This window comes from Tachypleus tridentatus, chromosome 13 (assembly GCF_004210375.1).
Source record: "Tachypleus tridentatus isolate NWPU-2018 chromosome 13, ASM421037v1, whole genome shotgun sequence".
NCBI lineage: Eukaryota > Metazoa > Arthropoda > Merostomata > Xiphosura > Limulidae > Tachypleus > Tachypleus tridentatus.
This window is the reverse complement of record NC_134837.1, coordinates 168,276,754-168,302,448: the sequence shown is the minus strand read 5'-3', so window position 1 is coordinate 168,302,448 and position 25,695 is coordinate 168,276,754. Positions and strand designations below refer to the sequence as shown.

At 30.8% G+C, this 25,695-nt stretch overlaps 1 protein-coding gene across 1 annotated transcript in view; it reads right to left on the bottom strand.

The window, feature by feature from the left end:
• Positions 1 to 25,243, bottom strand: part of LOC143238637 (xibalbin-1-like) — a 43,489-nt gene extending 18,246 nt beyond the window's left edge. Inside the window, exon 1 of the mRNA XM_076479042.1 lies at positions 25,101 to 25,243. The gene's annotated coding sequence lies outside the window, so the exon portion shown is untranslated. The remainder of the gene's footprint in view (positions 1 to 25,100) is intronic.
• Between the last annotated feature and the right edge of the window lie 452 nt (positions 25,244 to 25,695).

The following is a 25,695-nucleotide window of genomic DNA, read 5'->3' as shown; positions in this document are numbered from 1 at the left end:
CTACTTAAAAGGCTCTGGTGGGTTTATCTGCTTCGAACCTATTTAATTAATTGATATTTAGACTAAATGTAACAATGTTTGTAGAAAAGTTAGCATTCATTTTCAGGAGTATGATAAGATGATAACATTATAATACAGTACTATTAATTTGCCTTAATACTCATAATAGATTTTCTGGAAAGATGTGCTTAACAAGTTTTTAACTGAACGCTTTGCCTATTTTATGCTGCTATCAGTTTTCATTCAATGCTGGAACATGTTATAAGACTGTCTGAGACACCAGTGAAGCACGAAGCTTATTTGATTATCAAGTACGATTAAAAATCCCAAAGAAACTGATGTTTAAAAATTATCATTAGTCGTGTTCAGAAATCCCTTAACAGTATTTAGCCTTAAGAAGCTTTTAAAAGTTTAAAGTTCATGCTTATAAACTCTGTATATCTAAAGGGATTTCGAGAATAAGTACGAGCGTGTAGAGTAATGCGTGTTGACAGTTGTGAGTTCTGTCTAAAGTGAAAGGAACTTTCTCCTCATGGAGTTCAGAAAACATTAATAAGTTACTTGTATAATCTTATTATAAATTGTCATATTTTCGATTAACTTCAATTCTAAATTTATATTTCTTGTTCCACCAGATACTGCGGTTGTTTTCCCCAGTGTTTCTATAATTAGCACTTTGTGAAGGAAAAGTAAACACTCAAATGGGAAGAATGAAAAATAACTCGTAGGAGTTGATTTATCGAGTTGTCGTAATGAGAAATTTCCTTTTTCACACAACTCGTGTTTGGCTATAAGATCATTCGGTAGTTATAGGAATGATGCAAGGAGAATCTTTAATTATTATAATACGTATATATCCGGTAAATCTTTATAATTTCCTTTTTCGGTTTGAGGACAAAAACCATTAAAATAACTTTGTCTCTTATAACATAAAGGTACTTGACTTGAATGTCACGAATGTACATAATCTCATAATTAATTTTGCAGATAGCTTTGAAAGAGTGTTAAATATTTTTTAAATGATTAAAACTTTACCAACAATTATTTATTTGATGATTTTTTCTTTTTATGTGATATTATTACTAAACAGGTGCTTTAAAAGATGACATTCTGTGATACCTTATGCGATTTAAAAGAGTGTTTAATGTTATTTTTGAGGCAATGACTAAAAATTTGTATAAGATTAGAAAACGGTTTTAAAGTTCTTATTGCATATCTAGTATGGTGTTTTCAAGCTGTAATGTCGGCAACTAAAAGGTAAATAACTCGAGAAACTTGGAGACTGAGTTGTCTCTTTGTGAGTGGATCTTCCGCTGAATTTTTGCAAACAAATTTCCATTTCTGTTGTACTGAATGTATTGCAAGATTCACGATTAAATAGATGTTGCAATATCAGTTGTTTAATAGAACTTGTTGACGATTCAATTAAACTCAACTAGTGGCCATGAAGTTACTCCCTCTGTAAAAAAAATAAAATACTAATATGATATTATGGACATGGATTAGCTCAACTAATATTGCTTATTGAATAAGGAATTGCAGTCAAAAACCACATAGGGAGTAAAACTGCATTTAGTAATATTATTTGATTGCTATAGGGAAAACGTGACATTTTTCTTGCAAATTGTCTGTGACAAAATATCGCTATTTTTGTCTTTGTACTTCTCTTTTTTATGCACACATACAGTCATGTGATAAAGTTAGAACACCCTAGAAAATCCTGTGTATTTTTGTAACATTTTTGGATATATAGATATTTAATCTCAATTTTAACAATACGGAGAGATTCTAGAAATATAACTAAACAATTAAAACTGGAGAAAAGACTTTTCAAGATCTTCTGTAAAATGTAATTCTAGAAAAATGCATATTCTAACTGAGTAAAAAGTTAGGACACCCTACCCCTAATAGCTAGTGTTACCCTCTTTGGCTGAAATAACTGCAGTGAGACGCTTCTCGTAGCAATCTACCAGTCTCTGACATCGGTATGAAGAAAGTTTACCCCACTCCTCAATGCAGAATTTTGTCAGCTGTAAGGTGTTTGAGGGGTTTCTTGCATGTACAGCCCGTTTCAAGTCACCCCACAGCATCTCAATGGGATTAAGATTTGGGCTTTGACTCGGCCATTCGAGGACTCTCCATTTGTTAGTTTTCAGCCAGTCCTTGGTGGATTTACTGGTATGTTTTGGGTCATTGTCGTGTTGCAGGATCCAGTTTCGCTTCAGCTTTAATTTTCGTACAGATGGTCTCACATGATCCTCAAGCACCCTCTGATACACAGTAGAATTCATGGTGGATTTTATGATTGTGAGCTGTCCAGGTCCTGCTGCAGCGAAGCAGCCCCAAACCATGACACTTCCACCTCCATGCTTCACAGCTGGTATGAGGTTCTTTTCCTGGAGTGCTGTATTTGGTTGACGCCAAACATGTCGTTTGTTCTGGTGTCCAAATAATTCAATTTTGGACTCATCTGTCCAAAGAACATTATTCCAGAAGTCTTGGTCTTTGTCTACATTCTCTCTGACAAACTTCAGTCTGGCCTTGATGTTTCTCTTAGAGAGCAAAGGTTTCCTCCTTGCACACCTCCCATGCAAGTTAAACTTGTGTAGTCTCTTTCTGATTGTAGAGGCATGTACTTTCACATCAACAGTAGCCAGAGCCTGCTGTAGATCCTGTGATGACATGTTAGGGTGTTTGGAGACCTCTTTTAGCATCTTGCGGTCTGCTATCTGGGTGAACTTGCTTGGACAATCAGACCTGGGCATGTTGGCAGTTGTTTTGAAAGCTCTCTACTTGATTATTTTCCGGACAGTGGAATGGCTGATTTCAAAATCTTTTGGGATCTTTTTAAATCCCTTACCAGACTCATAAGCTGCTACAATTTTCTTTCTGAAGGCCTCAGACAGCTCTTTTGCTCTCACCATGGTGCTCACTCTCACTTCGACAGTCAGGAACACACCAAACTAAATGTCTGAGTTTTATATAGGGCAAGTCTCATTCAAAATGCTGAGTAAAGGTCTTCTAATCAAGTGCACCTGGTGTGATACACCTGTGTGTGAGTTGAGCCATTTTAAGTGGGAATAAATTTGGGGGTGTCCTAACTTTTTCCTCAGTTAGAATATACATTTTTGTCGATTACATTTTACAGAAGATCTTGAAAAGTCTTTTCTTCAGTTTTAATTGTTTAGTTATATTTCTATAATCTCTCAGCATTGTTAAAATTGAGATGAAATATCTATATATTCAAAAATGTTACAAAAATGCACAGGCTTTCAAAGGGTGTCCTAACTTTTTTACATGACTGTATACGTTACAATATACATTAAACAAGAATATACTTAGAATGGATGTTTATTTTTATGTTAAAAGTGCTTTTAAATTCTTACGCTTTATGTAAAGAATATTCAATTATTTAAATGTCGTCTCGAAGCTTCACTGTGGGTACAGTCTCCGCTGGGACAGAAGTAAGTCTTTGGATATACAACGCTAAAATCAGGTGCTCGATTCCCCTCGGTGGACACAGCAAATAGTTTAATGTGGCTTTCCTGTAAGACGTACACCCATACACACTATGGGTACAAGGGATAAGTTAGTAACGGAATATAATCTATCATATTTTGGACATATGGAGTAATTGTACAAACATACAATTGAAACGTTAGACTACCGTACTGAATATACGGTTTTATGTCTCGTTCAATATTATCTATAACGAGAGGAGTGAAGAATTTTTTTTATAATAAAGTTAATATTTTAGGCTCAAGAAAATTTTCCGTAACGAACGATAAAAATAGAAGGAAATATGTTTAAGATAACACTTAATAACAAGCTATTTGGGAAAACTTTTCTAGGCATTTTGTAGTCCCCGATAACAATGTTACGCTGGGAAGAAGGGTGTATAGGTTTCATTTGTTTGTTTCTTTAGTTTTTCTGCAAAGCTACAAGAGAGATACCTCCCGACACCGTCCATTATTTTGAATTGATAGACGGATTTATAACACTTGGTTGTTGTTTGGCTTGTTCTGAATTTTGTGCAAAGCTACACGATGGTTGTCTTTGCTAACCGTTTATATTTTAGCAGTGTAAGACTATAGGAAAGGTAGCTTGTGATAACCACCCACCATCAACTCTTAAGCTACTCTTTTACTAACAAATATGGGAGTGATCGTAACATTGTAACGCCTCCACGGCTGAAAGAACAAGTGTGTTTGTTGGGACGGGAAAAAAAGAACCCGCGACCCTCCTATTGCGAGTCGAGCGCCATAACCACCTAATCAAGCCGGGCCTACATTTATATAATTCTAAAAACGCAGCATGATAAGGGAAATGTTACCACAATTCTGGAGAAGGAAAGGCCACATTCATAAAGCTTCTACTCAGGAGAAAGGTATCTAATCAGCATAATTCAGTGCCAACCATTTGACTAATCTTGTCTGATAGAATGGTGGGAATTGATCTTCTTTCTTTGAACGCATCCATAGTCCTGAACTCCCGATGAGATTTTTGTGGTAAAGGGACACGAACACTAAGTTCTCATATTCAAATCTGCGCACATTAACTATTAGACCACAACCAACTTTCGATCTAAGGGATGTTTAATTAGACTTGAAAGCAAACAGTATCTTCAGCAAAAAGCGTTTTTAATTAATAGGCCACAAGAAAGCGCTCGAGGAATATTCAATAGAACTTGAAGCGCTCAATGGCTCAGCAAGTTTGTTCATGCAGGCTTACGACGTTAAATATTGGGTTTAGATAGACAGAATAAATAACCCATTGCGTAGCTTTACACTTATACAACAATCAAAGCCGAGAACGTGTTAATAATAAAATACACAATAACGTTTTAGTGCATAAGTCTTACTAACAAAAATGCAGGGAAAAAAGTTTATCGAGTACTAAAAGCAGACGATAAAAAATTGAGAAATATTTCCGAAGAAAATTTAATACAAAACAAAGAATGCAATCATAAAAAGGTATACTCAGGAAATGTATTATTTGCAACAACAAGGAACAAAACTCTTAGAAAAATAACATAGTCTAGTATTTACAATAACAAAGCCCTGGGAGCAATAGCACATGCGGTAAATGTATAATCTGTAATAACAGTATTCTTGCTAAATGTACGATTTGTAACAATAAAAAACAAAGCCCTAGAAATACTAATATTTGTAGTAAATGTATCACCTGAAATAATAAAAAATACAGTCCTAGGAACAACAGTCACTTCCAAAAAATGAATAACAAAACTATGGAAGCTAGCATCTCCTCTGTAGATGTGTCCTCTGCAATAACAAAAGACGTATCATTGGAACAACAACATAGTCAAAACATTTCATCTGAATGTTTTGCCAACTATGGTAAGAATAACTATTTTCATTACAGAATTATTAGTGATGGTTAGCTTTAATTTTTATTATTTGTTTCAGAATCGTATGATTAATTTACATCATACTAAAGTCTACATCCTAATTATATCGTAGTCTAGTCAGAATAATTTAAACTAAAGTTACTATAAACTAGTTTATATTTTTGAAGCTTCGAAACTATTTACAACAGTACGATCTGCAAATTCAAAAAGGAAATTTCACTGTATTTGTTTTAATCTAACTAACGAATCCAGTCTTTGTTGTAGGAATACATAGGTGTTAATTTCGAAGTGGAATGTGATATAGGGGACATTAGTTAGAAATGACAATCTCTTTATGTCATTCCTCACAAAGGGCTTTAAAACTATGTAGTAGATGTGGTGACAACTGGTCTAGCGGTTCGCCAGTTAACTGATGCACATACATTCTTTTATCAAATTATGGTCGAAATGTTATTTTAAATTTAGAATGATTTTAGTAACTGAAGGAATAAATTGTGTGAAACTGAATTATATCATAACCTAATGTTTAGGGGCAACAAGAGATTTGTTAGTCCATCTCTGCTGACCCATCCTCTAAGCCAAACTAAAAAAAACAAAACCAAAACCAGCCCTTATCATTCATATATATCATATACATCTATCAAGCTTTCTTTAAAACTTACCCAAATTTTCTTCCTTCACGACATCTGAAGGCAACTTATTCCGTTCGTCAAACACCGTATTTGAAAAATAAAATTGTCTCAGCTGAAATCGGCTTCTACCTTGCCTAAATCTATGTTTGTATCTCTTAGATCTATAATTCTCGCTGATAAGTACGAACAATGTTGATGTATCAACATTATTATTTTCAGTGATAATGAGAAAACCCACTTGTATAGAAAAATATATATGTAAAAACGACTAGTTTAGGTTGAGAAAATTTTCTATGCAGAGGAGCAAAAAATTTTCTCAACCCAAACCAGCTGTTTTTACATACATAACATTATCATTTTATTTTACAATCTTCAACACTTCAACAAGATTCTAACTCTTTAAAAAACTTAGGGATCTTAATCTGTCCTCATATGGCAACCCCTTCATTTCAGCTAAAATTTTAATAACCCTCTTTTCAAAACCCTTTCCAACAATTCAAAGTATTTTCTAAGGTAAGCAACTCAAGACTGAACACAATACTCCAAATATGGGCTAACCAGTGATCTATAAAATGAAACTATAACATATTTAGACTTGTATTAATTATATTTGTAAATTCAACTTAAAATCCTATTTGCCTAACCACTAGCAACAGGAAAATTCTTGAATGTCTTTAGGGACTGATCAACAATTACACTAAGATCTTTTTATTTCATAAAGCTGTTACGGTTATTCCAATCCAACTTATAATTTAAATTACTATAACCCACACACAATATCTTACATTTATCATAATTAAATTCCATGTGTTTTCTATTTACCCATCTCACTCAATGATCTAAATCATTTTGTAAAGCATTCTCTTACAGCCAGCAACACCCAAAATCTTGATATCATCAGCAAATGTAAGTAATTTGTTGTCCATTCCTTCATCTATATCATTAATGTAAATCAAACACAGCAATTGATCCTAAGAGCCCTGAGGTACACTACTTGCAACATTTATCTACTTTAACTGAACTCCACTAATAACAACCCTCATTTTCCTTCCATTAAGCTAATCTTTTATCCAATTAGTTAACTTATCCCCCACAGATATATAGATATAAGTTTCTTTACATATTTACAAGCCTTTTATGTGGCACTTTGTCAAATGCTTTAAAAACACAGATATACCAAATCTAAACCCTTACCTTTCATCTACATATGCAGCAACATTTTTAGAATATGCTAAAAGATTTTAACGCAAGATTTTTCTTTAGTGAAACCGTGTTGACCATCTGATAAAATTCTAAACTTTGATAAAGAAATTTATAAAGTATATTTATTATACTTTCCAAACCTTTTCCCACACATTATGCAAAACTAATAAGCCTATAATTACTGGAACAACTTCTATCGTTTCCCTTGAAGATAGGAGTGCCATTAACTAATTTTACATCTGTTGGTTTTGTGCACTATTCAAGAACTTATAAACGAATTGTGGCAAACGGCTCACATATTAAGTCTTTAACATCCTTTAAATCCCTCAGGGAAATGTTATCTTGCCCAGGATCCTTATCAATTTTTAAACTTTTCACTTTTATTTTAACAAGCTCATAATTTATGCAGTTGTCTCGTTCAACACTGTTTTAATCTATCAGTTACTAGAGATGAGGAGTATTGCTTAAGCCTTCAACAGTAATAAAAAAACTGAAGAAAAACAGAATTTAATAACCTAGCCATTTCATAACTATCAGGTACAAGATCATCTCTCAAGGGTCCTCTCCATAGCTTAACATTTTGTTTACTCCCAATTTTAATTTTTATGCTTTCAGCAAATTTTTTTCATACATCTTTTAGATGTTCTAGTCTCCAGTTTGACAAACTTTCTATAATCTTCTAAATTTTGTATAGTACCAGTCAATTTAAATTTATTAAATTTGTGATACTTCATTTACTTTTATCTTTTATGTCCTTGTAAGCCAGTTTGTTTTTTGTTTTACTTGCAGCTACCTTTCCTTTCTGTAAGAAATATATTTGTTTTGAATATTGAAGATGTTTTTCTTCTAAGTTCAAACATTTGCTCAGTGTCATCAAATACCTCAGCTATCCAGTTCATAACAGATAATTCTTTAGTATCATAAGTCAAAACAAGTATGAATATTTTAATAGAATATTTAACAAAAGTAGAAACTTAAGTAGAAGTATTTGAAACTAAATTTTACCAACATATCGTTAAGAAAATTCGAATTTGGAATATTAGCAATGGTTTTGGCAAAACATCTGAATTTTGCCAACTCTATACATTTTTTTAGAATATTTTAATTTATATAAAAATCTTTAGAGAAAAACTGAAAATATTTTTTCTATAATATGTTTTTATAAAATATAGAGAACTGACTTTTAAATACGGTTTTATATATAGCATAGACTTTATTTATACGTTTTCAGGTAAAATATTTTTCAAAAATAATAATTGCATGATTATAATTAAGAGAAACTTTAACCGTACAACACAATGAGGTATGAGGTAGATAAATATACATAAACAACACTGCATGTATGATGAAATTAAATGCATAAAGTTAACACAGTAGTTATGAAGAAGTTAAATACCTTATCCACCAGGAAGCTCCAGTATGAAAAATAAAATAATCGTTTTCATGCATCCTTTGATTAAATAAAATAAAACATTGTTTGAAATTTGAGGAATTGGATCACTTTTATTATATCGTGATCTATCGTTAATATTTCAGACCGTCAGACGAACATGAACAAGAAACAGCTAACATATGATATAAAATGCAAATTATTTGTTTATAAGTACTGTAAATTAACTCCTCAAAACTAAATATACCTAGCAAAAAGAAAAATAACACTATAATTCAACCCTGATTAAATTCTGTTGAAAAAAATAAACAATAATCGTATGTTCATATTTACTGCACCAACATAACATGTAAATTGTGTATGAATAACCAACCCTGCAGTAGTGAACTCTGGCTGAATATTGAGCGTTAAACCAACAGTCGAAAGTGTTTTTACTCGTTAATAATTGTTTTATTCGATGAAAGTATACAAAACATTTATACATAGATCTGCACAATGTATTACATTGTCCAGAAATAAATGTCGTCTTTGAACTGCGAAGTTTGGAAAAGTATAAACCAGTGTCGTAAAACATGCTTTAATCAAAGTAAGAACCATTTGCTTGAACACATGTTTGCCAGCGTGTAACGATGCTGTATATGTCCCTGCTTTAGAAATCAGAGTTTCTATGGTCAATGAACTCCCTCAAAGCTTCTTCTGCAGCTGCCTCGTTTTGAAAGCGTTTTTGTTCAAAACATTGTCAAAATGTTTGAAAAAAAATGAAAATCTGTAGGGGGAAGGCCTGAGCAATAAGGTAGATGAGGCAGAACCTCGATTACCAATTCGTCATCCTTGACAGGTCTCATAACACCGATTTTTTTGATCTTCAGTCAGCTAATGCGGAACTCACTTATTCAACTTTTTCGTCTTTCCAACCACACTCATGTGGTTGTCAAATTTTGATTTGCTTGTGCCTAGCTTTTCTGCAAGCTCACGTACTGTTGTGCGAGGGTTTGTCTTAACTGCTTCCCTTAGTGTGTTTGCATCTTAGGATGGCTTCTTTCCACGACCTTCATGGTCTTCAAAAATTTCTTTTCCATGTCGAAACCTTTGGAACCAACGCTGAACTATACGTTTAGTAGCAGATCCATGGCCGAATGCCTGGTTGACGTTCCCTGTAGTTTCGGTAGCTTTTCGTTTATATTTGAAATCGCAGAGAAAAAATCAGATGAAGTCCCACTTGTCGATGCTGCCTTGTGGGTTGCGAAACTTACTCTGAGTAGAGTTGAAGCAGCAGACAAGTAAAACACCTAGTAAGCGTTAAACGTTGAATTTAACCAAAGCTAGTTACTGGATATTCAGCTTCTAAATGGCAATGTGAGAATTCCGACATTTATTTCTGAACAACCTTATATTTGAAAGATATAAAGTTGATCAATTTGCCATCGATGGAGATTAATGTTATACAGTGCTTCACTTAAGTAAAAATTACTATACATATATAAAATACAAGTGTAAATGCTAACCAACTTTCTACCAGGGTCAATAAGAACATAATATAATCAAAATTGTGGGTAACTAGCATGCAGATTTACAAACGTGATTGGAATCCTTTATTCCAACAAGTAGATTATTAGTTTTGTTTGAATTTCGTGCGCTAGTCGTTCCTAATTTACCAGTGTAAAGATGAAAGGCAACCAGTCATCACCACCCACCGCCACTTCTTGGGCTATTTTTTACCAACAAATAGTGAAATTGTCCTCAACATTATAATGTTCTCACAGCTGAAAGGGCGAACATGTTTGGTGTGACAGGGATTCGAATCCGCGACCCTCAGATGGGGAGTCGAGCACTCTAACCACCTGGCCATGTCTGGCTAGATTATAAATAAGCTTTCAATAATTAAAAAAAAAGAGTGATTTTAGTTTGGAAATAAAAGTTTATGTTATACTATGTTCTGATATCCATAGAGGCAACCTTTTTAAATGCTTACTGGCTTTAATAAACGTTGTCCAATTTGAAGCTACAATGATTCGAAAAGCATGGATTCGCGTAAAATTTTTACACTTAGAAAATTGAGTTTTGGGGAATAAAAATTTGCAAAGTAAAAAAATTCTTCATGTCTTTATATAGAACCTGAAGTATGTATCATACTTAACGAAACTAAAATTAATTTTACTTGCATTTTATTATGTCGAATTTCAGTAACATGAAAGTCGATACCTCTACCAAAATGTAATGGTTAAAAATAACTTGTGTGTACTGGTTAACAAAAAATATATACATTGTGCCCTCTTGTATGGTTAAAAATACACTGTCTTGAGTGAAATGTCAGTCGTTCCACAGTGGTAAAGTCAAATTAAAAAATAAACACTGTTCCCGTAGTTCTTAAAATGCACACACACACACACACGTACATACATAACTATATATATATTTATATATATGTAAGTTAAAAATTACTTTAAAATTATTTTGTGATGACAAATATCAAAACTTTAATAGGACTGAACTAGTCAGTCAAACGTCACTTAATACAGAGTTCAAATTTGCTTTAAAAGTAATGTTTCTGTGATCCAGGTGTCTAATAAATAAAGCTTACAGTATAAACAAAAATATTCCATTATATGGAAATAATACGTGAACTAATTAAAGCTCTTTGACTCGAAATTAAAATGACAGACATTGTAAATTTAATATGTGTACATATTCTTATTAACAAATACGCCATCTTTAATTTCTGTACCTCCGTACTTCAGTCTTTATGACAGTTATTGTACAGATGTGCAATATTTATGTCGAGCAATGTATCCATCACAGTAAGGAATATAACAAAAAATCAGTAGTTAATCTACGAAAAATTGTTAACATCATGTTATATTGCGTTCTAACGTAACCTTTTTAGCAGGAATAAAGGATAATAATGAAAAGAAGTCTAAGAATTGACGTTATGTCTATACTGTAGACAAACAAAAAAGGAACAGAAATCGAATAGTTTATTTAAAACATACAATCTGCTCATTCTTCTAAGTTGCGAAAATAAATGTCACAGTTGTTAGTAATTTACTTCGAAGCAATTAATGTATCCAGAACATGTGGAACTACAAGCTGTTTACGTAACTGATTGCGTTTCGCATATATAACGTCAATGTTTCTTCTGTTACTTTAACTATTTGTTCACCTTTCCTTACCATTAAACATTTATGTATAGATGGAAATAAACACTCAACTATGCTTCTGGAAAAATACTCACTTTAATTCACAACATTAAACTGTGTCACTTAATCCAACGCAAAATGTAAAGCAAATCTTTCACAATAAAAACCTGTACATTGTTTTGTAAAAGAGACAGATACATACATTACCTTACAAGATGTTCTACGTTATTTAATACAACCAAAATTAGACAAATTTCCTCACAGAATGTTCCGCGTTGTTTTATAAAAAGTAAGAGACAGCCTTGCAAATATGTTTTTCATTGTTTTACGAAAGCTATAAACAAATATTGTTCCCTATTATATGTTCCACATTGTTTTATAAAAGCCACAGAGACAGATATCTCATCAAAGAATATTCTAGATTGTCTTATAAACTAAAAAGGCAAAAATATGATCCTACGTAATGTTTTGTACTTTATAAACGCCACAAACAGTGATATTTCCTTATTGGAAGTTTTGCATTGTTTTATAATATAACAAGACCCGTATAATTACATACAGCATGTTATGAGTTACTTTATAGAGGACGTAGACAGAAATCATTCACTACAAGATGTTTTAAATCGCCTTTTAAAAGCCATAGGTAGAGAGAGATACCTTCGTACAGTGTATTATATAGTAATTTATAAAAGCCAATGACACAGATATTTCTCTACAGGATGTTTTGCCTTGTTATATAAAAGTTACTGACAGACATATACCAGTACAGAATATTTTAAATTGTTTTATGAAAGCCATAGACAGAAATATTTATTTTGTTTGTTTGTTTCGGATTTCGCGGGCTATTTACGCTAGCTGTCCCAAATTTAGTAGTGTAAGACTAGAGAGAAGGTAGCTAGTTAACTACCCACCGCCAACTCATGGGCTACTCTTTTACCAGCGGATAGTGGGATTGACCATCACATTATAACGTCCACACGGCTAAATGGGCGAGCATGTTTGGTGCGACGGGGATTTGAATCCCCAACCCTCAAACGCCTTAACCCAGCTGGCTATGTCGGACCTGAGATATTTAACTACCAGATATTCTGCATTATTTTATACACAAACATGTATTGCTGTATGATGTTCTATATTCTTATATGAAAGCAGCTAAGATAGATGTTTTATTACAGAATGTTCCACATCTTATTTTTAAGCCTCAGAAAGATATATTTTCATGTAAGATTTATTACTCATTCTATAAAGGCTAAAGTCAGAGTTATTTACCTTCAGGATGTTACACCGTTTTTTGTTGTTTATTTAAAGTAAAAGTTAGTTATAGAGATAGTTCCATACAAAATTTTCCACATCACTTTATAAAACCAACTTATAGAATTTTATAAAAGCCAATAACAACAAACAGCTACATCGTTTAATCGTTTGCATTATTGTGCAGGATGTGCTGTCTTGTTCTATAAAAGCAACACACAGATGTTTACACTTTTACAAGGTGTTAAAATATTTTTTTATAACACCCAAAGTAAGAGATGTTCCATTGGGGATATTTTTGACTCTTTTCACAAACGTTACAGACTTATTTCACGGCAAGATAATAGAAATACTTCCCTGCAGGATGTTCTACATTGTTTCACAAAGCCTAAAGACAAAGATCTTTCACTTTACAATAATCCGCACTATTTAAAAACAAACACGGAGAAATTTGAGAACAAAATGTTCTGCATAATTTTTAAATACAAAATACCCACAAAAGAGACAGTATCGTACAGAATGTGCTGAATTGTTTTACACAGAAATCACGGACAAAGTTATTTTTTGACAGGATGATATACATTACATTATAAGAACATAGATAGAGATATCTTTTACAGAATGTTATGCAGTGTTTTGAAAAAAACAAACACAGATAAATTTCAATACAAAATTTTGAACATTGTTTTGTTAAAGTTAGTGACAAGAAACATTTTCCTGCAAGATGTTTTTCTTTTTTTTTAAAACCCTCAGATGGAGATAGTTCTCTATACAATATTATACTCTGTTCTACAGAAAAAACAGATAGAGATATTTCGGTATATAATGTTATACTTTGTTTTACAAAAACAACAGGGACATTTCCCTATATATGATGTTATACTTTGTTTTGAAACGAAACCAGATAGAGAGATTTCCTGTATTATGTTATGATTTAAAAAACAAAACAGAGAAATTTCTCTAACATAGTGTTATACTTTGTTTCATAACAACGACAGATAAAGAGATTTACCAATGTGATGTTATACTTCGTTTTGCAACAAAAACAGTTAGAAAGATTTTTCTACATGATGTTATAGCTCGTTTCATAACAACAACAGCTAGAGATATTCCCGTATATAATGTTATACTTCGTTTTGTAACAAAACCAGATAAAGATATCTTCCTATGCGATGTCATACTTTTTATAACTGCAACAGATACATATATTTCCGTATTTGATGTTATAGTTCGTTTCATAACAGCAACAGATACAGAGAATTCCCTACATTATGTTAAAGTTCGTTTTGTAACAACAACAGATAGAGAAATTTCCGTGTATGATGTTATACGTTTTTATAACAAAGATAAATAGAGATATTTCACTATATTATGATATTCTTCCTTTTATAAGAGCAACAGATAAAAAGAATTCCCTATATGCTGTTATGTTTTGATTTATAACAAAACAGATTAAGGAGATTCTGTAAATGATGTTACACTTTGTTTTATAACAAACGCAGAGTGATTTCCTTATACGATGTTTCACTAGGTATTGTAACAGCAAGAGACAGAGATATTTCTCTATATCATGTTATACCTTGTTTTCTAACAAAAACAAAATGATTCCCCTATACGATGTTGTACTTTGGTTTATTAAAACAACAGACAGAGAGCTCTTTTTATATGATGCTACACTTGGTTTTATAACAACAACAATCACAGAGATATCCTCATGTGATGTCATATATCGTTTTATAACAGCAACAGACAGAGAGCTTTCCCTCTATGATTTTATACTTCGATTTAAAACAGCAATACAGAGAGAGATTTCCCTATACAATGTCATTGTTTTATAAAACAAGAACAAACATAGACTTTTCATTTGTAATGTTATACCTTCTTTTGTAAAAGCATTAGATAGAGAAAGTTCCTGTATGATATAATATTTTTAATAACAACAAATAGAGATATTTCCGTACATGATGTTATACTTTGAATTATAACAGCAACAGATAGAGAATTCCCTATAACATTTTAATGTTTGTTTTGCAGCAACAACAGATAAAAAGATGTCCATATTTCCTATATGATGTTATACTTTGAATTAAAACAGCAACAGATAGAGATATTTCCCTATATGATGTTATATTTTGATTTACAACAAAACAGATAGAGAGATTCCATATACAATGTTATACTTTGTTTTATAACAGCAACATGTAGAGAGATTTATTTATACGATATTTTACTTTGTTTTATAATAAAACACACAGAGAGATTTCCCTGTATGATGTATACTTTGTTTTGTAACAAAAACAGATAGATAGATATCTCTATATGATGTTATACTTTGTTTTATAACAGCAAGAGATAGAGATATTTTCTTGTATTAAAGTATACTTTGTTTAACAATAACAACAGAGAAATAGATTCCCTATATGACATTACGCTTCGTTTCATAACAAAAAACAGATATAAAGATTTCCCGATGTTATGTTGTACTTCGTTTTATAATAACAACTTACAGATATATTTCCTTATATGATGGTATGCTTTATTTTATAACAACAACAGAGAGATTCCCTATATGATGTTATATTTCGTTTTATAACAGAAAGAGATACAGAGATTTTCCTATATGATAATATGCTTTGTTTTATAATAACCAGAGAATGAGAGATTTCCCTACATGATGTTATACTTTGTCTTATAACAAATACAGATAGAGAGATATTCCTCTATAATGTTATATTTCTTTTTATAACATCAACAGTTATATTTTGTTTTGTAACAAAAGCAGTTAGAGAGATTTCTCTGTATGATATTATAGCTCCTTTTATGACATCAACACATAGAGATATTTCAGTATATAATGTTATACTTCCTTTTGTAACAAAACCAGATAAAGTGATATCGATATATGATGTTATAGTTAGTTTCGGAAGAGTAACAGATAAAGAGATTTCCCTTTATTATGTTACATTTTGTTTTATAACAACATAACATAAAGATATATTCCTATATGATGTCATACTTTTTTATAACTGTAACATGTACAGTGATTTCCGTATATGATGTTGTGCTTCGTTTTATAACAACACTACATAGAGATATTTTCCTATGTTATATGTCGTATCATAATAGCATCAGATAGAGAGAATTCCCTATATTATGTTAAAGTTCGTTTTGTAAGAACAACACATAGAGATTTACTCATATGATGTTATACTTCGTTTTATAACGACAACAGATAGAGAGTTTTCTCTATATTATGTTATACCATGTTTTATAACAGCAACAGATAGATTTCTCTGTATGATGTTATAGTTTGTTTTATGACATCAACAGATAGAGATATTTCAGTATATAATGTCACACTTCATTTTGTAACAAAACCAGATAGCGAGATCTCCATATATGATGTTATAGTTTGTTTTATAACAGCGACAGATTCAAATATTTTCCTGTATGATGATATATTTCGATTTTTAATAAAAACTGATAGAGATATTTTTCTATATTATGTCATACTTTTTTATAACTGATACAGATACAGCGATTTCCCTATATCACGCTATACTTTGTTTTATAACGGCAACAAATAGATTTACCCATATGATGTTATACGTTCATTTATAACAACAACAAACAGAGATATTTCCCTATATTATGTTATATTGCGTTTTATAACAAAAAGAGATTCAGGATTTTACTATATGATGTTATACTTCGTTTCATAACAGCAACAGATGCAGAGATTTCTTATGTGATTATATATTTTCTTTTATACAAAAAGAGACAAAGAGATTTCCCTATATGATGCTATACTTTGTATTATAACAGCAACAGATAGAGATATTTTTCTATATCATATTATACCTTGTTTCTACCATAGACAGAGCGATTTCTTTATACGATGTTGTACTTTGTTTTATAAAAAAAACAGACACAGAGCTCTTCTTATATGATGTTATACTTGGTTTTATAACAACAATAGTTAGAGAGATATCCTTATATGACGTCGTGTATCGTTTTATAACAGCAACAAATAGAGATTTCCCTATATTACGTTTCATAACAAAAACAGTTTAAGGGATTTTACTATATGATGTCATTCTTAGTTTTATAACATCACAGATATATATATTTCCCTATAAGATGTTATACTTCATTTTAAAACGGCAATAGATAAAAAGTATCCCTATAAGATGTTATACTTTGTTTCATAACAACAACAGATAGAGAGAATTCTCTACAATATGTTAATATTTGTTTTGTAACAACAGATTAAAAAGATTTCCATATCTGATGTTATGCTTCGTATTGTAACAAAAACAGAGAGATTTTCCTATTCGACCTTTTACTTCCTATTATAAGAGCAACAGATAAAGATATTTCTCAATATCATGTTATAACTTGTTTTCTACGAAAAACAAAGTGATTTCCTTATACGATGTTTTACTTTGTTTTATAAAAACAACAGACACAGAGCTCTTCCTATATGATGTTTTACTTTATTTTATAACATGAAGAGATGGAGAGATCTCTATATATGATGTTATTGTTCGTTTTAAACCGGAACAGATAGAGATATTTCAATATATGATGTTATATTTTGTTTTCTTATAAAAACAGATAGAGAAACTATGTTATGTTATTCTTTGTTTTATTATATAACAGTGAGAGAATTCCCACTACAACCTTATACTTTGTTTTATAACATTAACAGATAGAAAGATTTACCAATTTGATGTTATTCTTTGTTTATAATAGGAGAGACAGAGTTATTTTTTTATGATGTTATGCTTCGTTTTGTAACAGCAACAGATAGGGAGATTTTCCTATATGATGTTATACTTCGTTTTGTAACAAAAACAATTAGAGAGATTTCCTTCTCTTATTTTATGCTTCGTTTTATATCAAAAACAGATGGACATATTTCCCTATATGATGTTATACTTCGTTTTGTAATAAAACATTTACAGAAATTTCCCTATAATATGTTATGCTTCGTTTTATAACAAAAACAGATAGAGATATTTTCATATGTGATGTTATTCTTCGTTTTGTAACAAAAACAGTTAGGTTTCCGTATGTTATGTTATGTTTCGTTTCACGACAAAAACAGATAGAGAGATTTCCCTGTATTACGTTTTACTTTTTCAAAAAAAACGGATAGAGGGATTTCCCTATATAGTATTATACTTTGTTTTATTATAGTAACAGATAGCAGAGAGATTTCTCGGTATGATGTGGTACTTTTTTATTACTAAAATACATAGAGATATTTCCCTATATGCTGATATTCTTTCATTTATAAGAGCTTCAGATAGACATATTTCTCTATATGATATCATACTTCGTTTTATAACAGCAACATATAGGGAGAATTCCCATATGATGTTATATTTTCATTTGTAACACAAGACATAGAAAGATTCCATATATGATATTATACTTTGTTTTATAATAACAACAGACAGAGACATTTCATTGTATGATGTTACACTTTGTTCTAAGAGAAAAAAAAACAGACAGGGTGATTTCCCTGTACGATGCTATAGTTGGTTTTGTAACAGCAACACTTAGAGAGAAATCCATATGTGATGTGATACTTTGTTTTATAACAGCAACAGATAGAGAGATTTCTCTATACGATGTTATACCATGTTTTATAACAAAAACAGATAGAGAGATTTCCCTATATGATGTTATACTGCGTTTTATAAGAGCAACAGAAAGAGAGATTTCACTGTATAATGTAGTGCTTTATTTTATAACAGCAACAGATAGAGGGATTTCTGTATATGATGTTATGCTTCATTTTATAACGAAAACATAAATAGAGATTTCCCTATATGATGTTATACTTTTTTATAACAACAACAAATAGAGTGATTCACTATATGATGTTATACTTCGTTTTATAAGAGCAACAAATAAATAAATTTCTCTGTATGATATCTCTACTTGTTGCTCTTATAAAACGAAGTATAACATCATATAGTAAATCACTCTATCTGTTGTTGTTATAAAAAAGTATATGATGTTATACTTCGTTTTATAAGAGCAACAAATATAGAAATTTCTCTGTATGATATTATAATTTTTATAACAAAAACAGATATAGCGATTTCCATTGATAGTATTATACTTTGTTTTATAACAGCAACAGATTGAGAGATATCTCTAAATAATGTTATACTGTGTTTTTAAGAGCAACAGATACAGAGTTTCCCATATGATATTATGTTTTGGTTTATAACAGTAACAGGTAGATTTCTGTATATGATGATATACTTCGTTTTATAACAAGAACAAATAGTTATATTTCCTTGTACAATGTTATGTTTAGTTTTGTAATTATATAATTTTCCCATACTTAGTTATACTTCTTTTATATAATTTTATACTTCGTTTTATAAGAGCAACACATATAGATATTTCCCTCTATGATGTTATACTTAGTTTCCTTATATAATGTTATACTTTGTTTTATAACAGGAACAGATACAGAGATTTCCTTGTATGATATTATTATTTTAATAACAAAAATAGATAGAGATATCGCTATATTATGTTATACTGCGTTTTATAAGAGCAATAGATATTCCTATATGATGTTATGCTTGGTTTTATATGAAGAACAGAGCGATTTCCCTATACGATTTGTACTTTGTTTTATAAATGCAACAGACTCAGAGCTCTTCCTATAAGATGTTATACTTGGTTTTATAACAACAATAGTTAGAGAGATATCTTGATATGACGTCGTATATCGTTTTAAAACAGCAACAAATAGAAAGATTTCTCTTTTTTTTGTTATATTTCGTTTTATAACAAAAACAGTTTAAGTTATTTCATTATATGATGTCATTCTTAGTTTTATAATATAACAGATATATAGTTTTCCCTATATGATGTTATACTTCATTTTATAACAGCAATAGATTAAACGTGTCCCCATAAGATCTTATACTTCGTTTCACAAAAACAACAGACAGAGAGATCTCCCTTTACGACGTTATACTTGGTTTCATAACAACAATAGATAGAGATGTTCCCTCTATGATGTTATACATTTTTTATAACAGCAACAGATACAGAAATTTTCCTATATGATATTATACCTCCTTTCATAACAACAACAGATAGAGATTTTTCTATATGATATTATACTTTCTTTCATAAAAACAACAGACAGAGAGATCTCCCTTCACGACGTTATACTTGGTTTTATAACAACAATAGATAGAGATGTTCTCTCTATGATGTTATACCTTTTTTTTTATAACAACAACAGAAACAGAGATTTTCCTATATGATATTATGCCTCCTTTTATAATAGCAACACATAGAGGCATTTCCGTATATGATGTTATACTTCGTTTATAACAGCAACAGATAGAGAGAATTATACGTAGATAATGCATTGTGATATGTTTTATAATATCCACATAAAGAGACCTTTCACTGTATGATATAGTATATGAGACAACAGAAACAACCGACAAACATCTTTCACTATTGCTTTTTTTTTAAAACCTACAGACACAAATGTTTATCAACAGGATACTTTCTATTGATTTTATAAAACTATAGAAAAATTATTTTGTAATGAAGACAAATAACAGACGAAGTTATTTCTATGCAGAATGATGTATATTATTTTGTAAAAGTTGCAGAAAAATATTTACCTACAGGATGTTTTACATCATTTTATAACAGCCATAAAGAAACTTACATCTTTACAGAGGGTTCTACATTGTTTTATAAAAGTCACAAACAAACTTACATCCTTACAGAATGTTCCACATTGTTCTATAAAAGTCAAACTTACATCCCTACATAATGTTCTACACTGTTGTATAAAAGTCAGAAACAGACTTACATCCTTACAGAATGTTCTGCATTGTTCTCTAAAAGTCACAAACACACTTACATCCTTACAAAATGTTCTACATTGTTCTACAAAAGTCACAAACATATTTACATCCTTACAGAATGTCCTACATTGTTCTACAAAAGTCACAAACAGACTTACATCCTTACAGAATGTTCTACATTGTTTTATTAAAGTCACAAACAGATTTACATCCCTACAGAATGTTCTACACTGTTCTATAAATGTCACAAACAGACTTACATCCTCACAGAATATTCTACATTGTAATATAAAAGTCACAAACAGGCTTACATCCCTACAGAATGTTCTACACTGTTTTATAAAAGTCACAAACAGTCTTACATCCTTACAGAATGTTCTACATTGTTCTATAAAAGTCACAAACAGACTTACATCCTCACAGAATGTTCTACATTATTCTATAAAAGTCACAAACACACTTACATCCCTACAGAATGTTCTACATTGTAATATAAAAGTCACAAACAGACTTACATCCTTACAGAATGTTCTACATTGTTCTATAAAAGTCATAAACAGACTTACATCTTTACAGAATGTTCCACATTGTTCTATAAAAGTCACAAACAGGCTTACATCCCTACATAATGTTCTACACTGTTGTATAAAAGTCAGAAACAGACTTACATCCTTACAGAATGTTTTGCATTGTTCTCTAAAAGTCACAAACACACTTACATCCTTACAAAATGTTCTACATTGTTCTACAAAAGTCACAAACAGACTTACATCCTTACAGAATGTTCTACATTGTTCTATTAAAGTCACAAACAGATTTACATCCCTACAGAATGTTCTACACTGTTCTATAAATGTCACAAACAGACTTACATCCTTATAGAATGTTCTACATTGTTCTATAAAAGTCACAAACAGACTTACATCCTTACAGAATGTTCTACATTGTTTTATAAAAGTCACAAACAGTCTTACATCCTTACAGAATGTTCTACATTGTTCTATAAAAGTCACAAACAGACTTACATCCTCACAGAATGTTCTACATTATTCTATAAAAGTCACAAACACACTTACATCCCTACAGAATGTTCTACATTGTAATATAAAAGTCACAAACAGACTTACATCCTTACAGAATGTTCTACATTGTTCTATAAAAGTCATAAACAGACTTACATCTTTACAGAATGTTCCACATTGTTCTATAAAAGTCACAAACAGGCTTACATCCCTACATAATGTTCTACACTGTTGTATAAAAGTCAGAAACAGACTTACATCCTTACAGAATGTTTTGCATTGTTCTCTAAAAGTCACAAACACACTTACATCGTTACAAAATGTTCTACATTGTTCTACAAAAGTCACAAACAGACTTACATCCTTACAGAATGTTCTACATTGTTCTATTAAAGTCACAAACAGATTTACATCCCTACAGAATGTTCTACACTGTTCTATAAATGTCACAAACAGACTTACATCCTTATAGAATGTTCTACATTGTTCTATAAAAGTCACAAACAGACTTACATCCTTACAGAATGTTCTACATTGTTTTATAAAAGTCACAAACAGTCTTACATCCTTACAGAATGTTCTACATTGTTCTATAAAAGTCACAAACAGACTTACATCCTCACAGAATGTTCTACATTGTTCTATAAAAGTCACAAACACACTTACATCCCTACAAAATGTTCTACATTGTAATATAAAAGTCACAAACAGGTTTACATCCCTACAGAATGTTCTGCACTGTTCTATAAAAGTCACAAACAGACTTACATCCTTACAGAATGTTCTACATTGTTCTATAAAAGTCATAAACAGACTTACATCCCTACAGAATGTTCTACACTGTTTTATAAAAGTCACAAACAGACTTACATCCTTACAGAATGTTCAACATTGTTCTATAAAAGTCACAAACAGACTCACATCCTTACAGAATGTTCTACATTGTTCTATAAAATTCACAAACAGACTTACATTTCTACAGAATGTTCTACATTGTTCTATAAAATTTACAAAAGACTTACATTTCTACAGAATGTTCTACATTGTTTTATAAAAGTCACAAACAGATTTACATCCCTATAGAATGTTCTACATTGTTCTATAAAAGTCACAAACATAGTTATATCCTTATAGAATGTTCTACCTTGTGAAACAAAAGTCACAAACTAGCTTACATCCTTACAGAATGCTCTAAATGTTTTTATAAAAGCCACTTTTAACGATCATTAGTGTACGATACGATGACTTATGTTGTTGTATAAGAAGTACACAGAAAACAATATTTCGTTACTTGTTTTTCTACATCGCTTTTTGAAAACAACAAACAGAGATGAATGTTTCCATACAGGATGTTTTACATTGTTTTACCAAATCTAACAACTGAGATATTTCCATATATGATGTTTTACATCGTTTTATTAAAGCTGCTGACAGAGATATTTCAGTACAAGATTTTGTGTATTGTTTTATAAAAACTACTAACAGGAATCTCTATCACTATAGAATGTTTTACATTGTTTTATAAAATATTCTGGCATAAATATATTTCCATTTCAAGATCTTTCACCTTATGCTGTTTTATATTGTTTTACAAAAGCTACGAATATTTGCCTTTATGATATTCCGCATTGCTGTATAAATAGCTAGAGACAATAATAGTTCCTAACGGGATGGTCTGAATAGTTTTAGAAAAAAAAAAAAAACAGAGATAAATTTCTTTTGCTGCAGGCTGTTGTACATCCATTATTAAAATCACAGATAGAAATATTTCCTTACGAAGCCTTTTACAGTGTTTTATAGAAGCGAATTACTGAGATATTTTTCCCTAAGAAGTACTACATTATTCTGTAAAACTACACAATGTTCTGATTAGTTTTATAAAGGTAAGGACATATATCACTAGAGGATGTTCAACATTATTTTATAAATGCCACTGGTAGAGATCTTTCACTGTAAGATGTTTTACATTATTTGATAAAAGATGTTTCACTTCAAGATCTTCTGCCTTTTTCTACATGAAAGCCACAAAAATATTTAAATAATAGATAATGTATAAAGCTGCAGATAGGATTTTTCGCTATATGATGTTCTATAATGTTTTGTAAAAGTCACATACAACAATATATCTATAGAAAAGTTTCAACATTGTTTTGTAAAAAAAACACACAAAGAGTGCTCTTTTACCGTTGTATGTTCTACATTGTTTTGAAAAAACCACAGAGAGAATTAATTCACTATAGGATATTTTACTTTTTAATATAGAAAACCACAAAGAGACATATCTTTACAGGTATATATATTCATGCACAATTTTCTATATTGTTTCATGAAATTCACATATACATTTCCGTACATTATGTTCTGCATAATTTTATAAAAAGCCTCATATAGAAGTCGTTCATTACACTATTTTCTCTTGGTTTTATAAACAAATTTAAGATTTAGTTGTTGGTTTTACAACCTTAACATCAGGTTATGCGTTTGTACGATAAGCGCCAGATCAGAAATCCCTATGACACGAATGTAACGCATCTCATTTTGACCTACACTGACATATTGAGGACTGCTAATCAACATCAACCGCCTGTCGTTACATCATATTATGAAAATGTTACTACTTATTGCATCTCCAAAACCCAAAAATATGATTTCAATTGAATAAAAATGTTTTTTTCTGATAGTAGTTTTTTTTTAGTTTTTAGGTTTAAAAGCGACTTACATGTGATATGAAGAACTTTTAACAGAACTTATCTAAAAGTTGTGATTTTATAAAATGCGTGAATTCACTAGCATAAAACATTCATACTATTTGTTGATAATAGTATGATATCTGTCAAATTTTTAAGATAACCAATCCAACATATATCAGTGGACATTTTTATTTCTACTTTATTTATTAAAGCCGATACCATACACCGTTTGGTCATTAGTTGATTACAAAATAATATTCAAGTTTAAAACTTATTAGCGTTTTTATATTTTAATTTTTAAGTCTTCGAAAAACTGCTAACTAAGAAGTGGTTAAAATATAAAATAAATTCAAAATTAAAAAGTGAGAAACCTCAACAATATGGTAAGACTGACAACGAGGCTTCAGACTGTAGAAAAAATCAGTCAGAGACTGTTCATGGGACAAAAGTTCAATTAATATGAAAATTTATGAAATTTATCAAACAGATTATGCTCTCGAATTGTGTCCACAAAATACGATTTTAAAGACACTACTTACTTTAAGAGTTGGAAACTGTTTAGTTTCTTTAGCCTTGTGGATAGTAACAGCTAATTTGTGTCAGTGTTGGAAGCTTTGAATTCAAGGCTGTTTCTCCTCTCTTATACCATTGTCGCCGGAAAATCTTCATGGTCTGCACTTGCGCGAAATAAAAAATCGATACGCTTTCTACTGTTGCCTTTTACCAGTAGCTCATCAAAATCTTGAACTCCCTTTCAGAGTGCAGTTTAAAATAACACATGAACTCTTCGTTAACTTTGTAAATATTTTCTTATAAATAAACGCAAGTATTATTTAATCTCATTATTCATGTTCTACTATCACTATAGCTAAACAAAAGGACTGGAAAATTCATTATTCATGTTAAACTGTTCTTACAGCTAAACAAAAGGACTGGAAAATTCATTATTCATGTTATACTATTCTTACAGCTAAACAAAAGGACTGGAAAATTCATTATTCATGTTATACTATTCTTACAGCTAAACGAAAGGACTGAGAATTCTTGTTGCGTTATAGTTAAACGAAAGGTTGGGTAATCTCATTATTTATGTTCATGTTGCGTTGAAGCTAAACGCAAATTGGACCTCCTTAT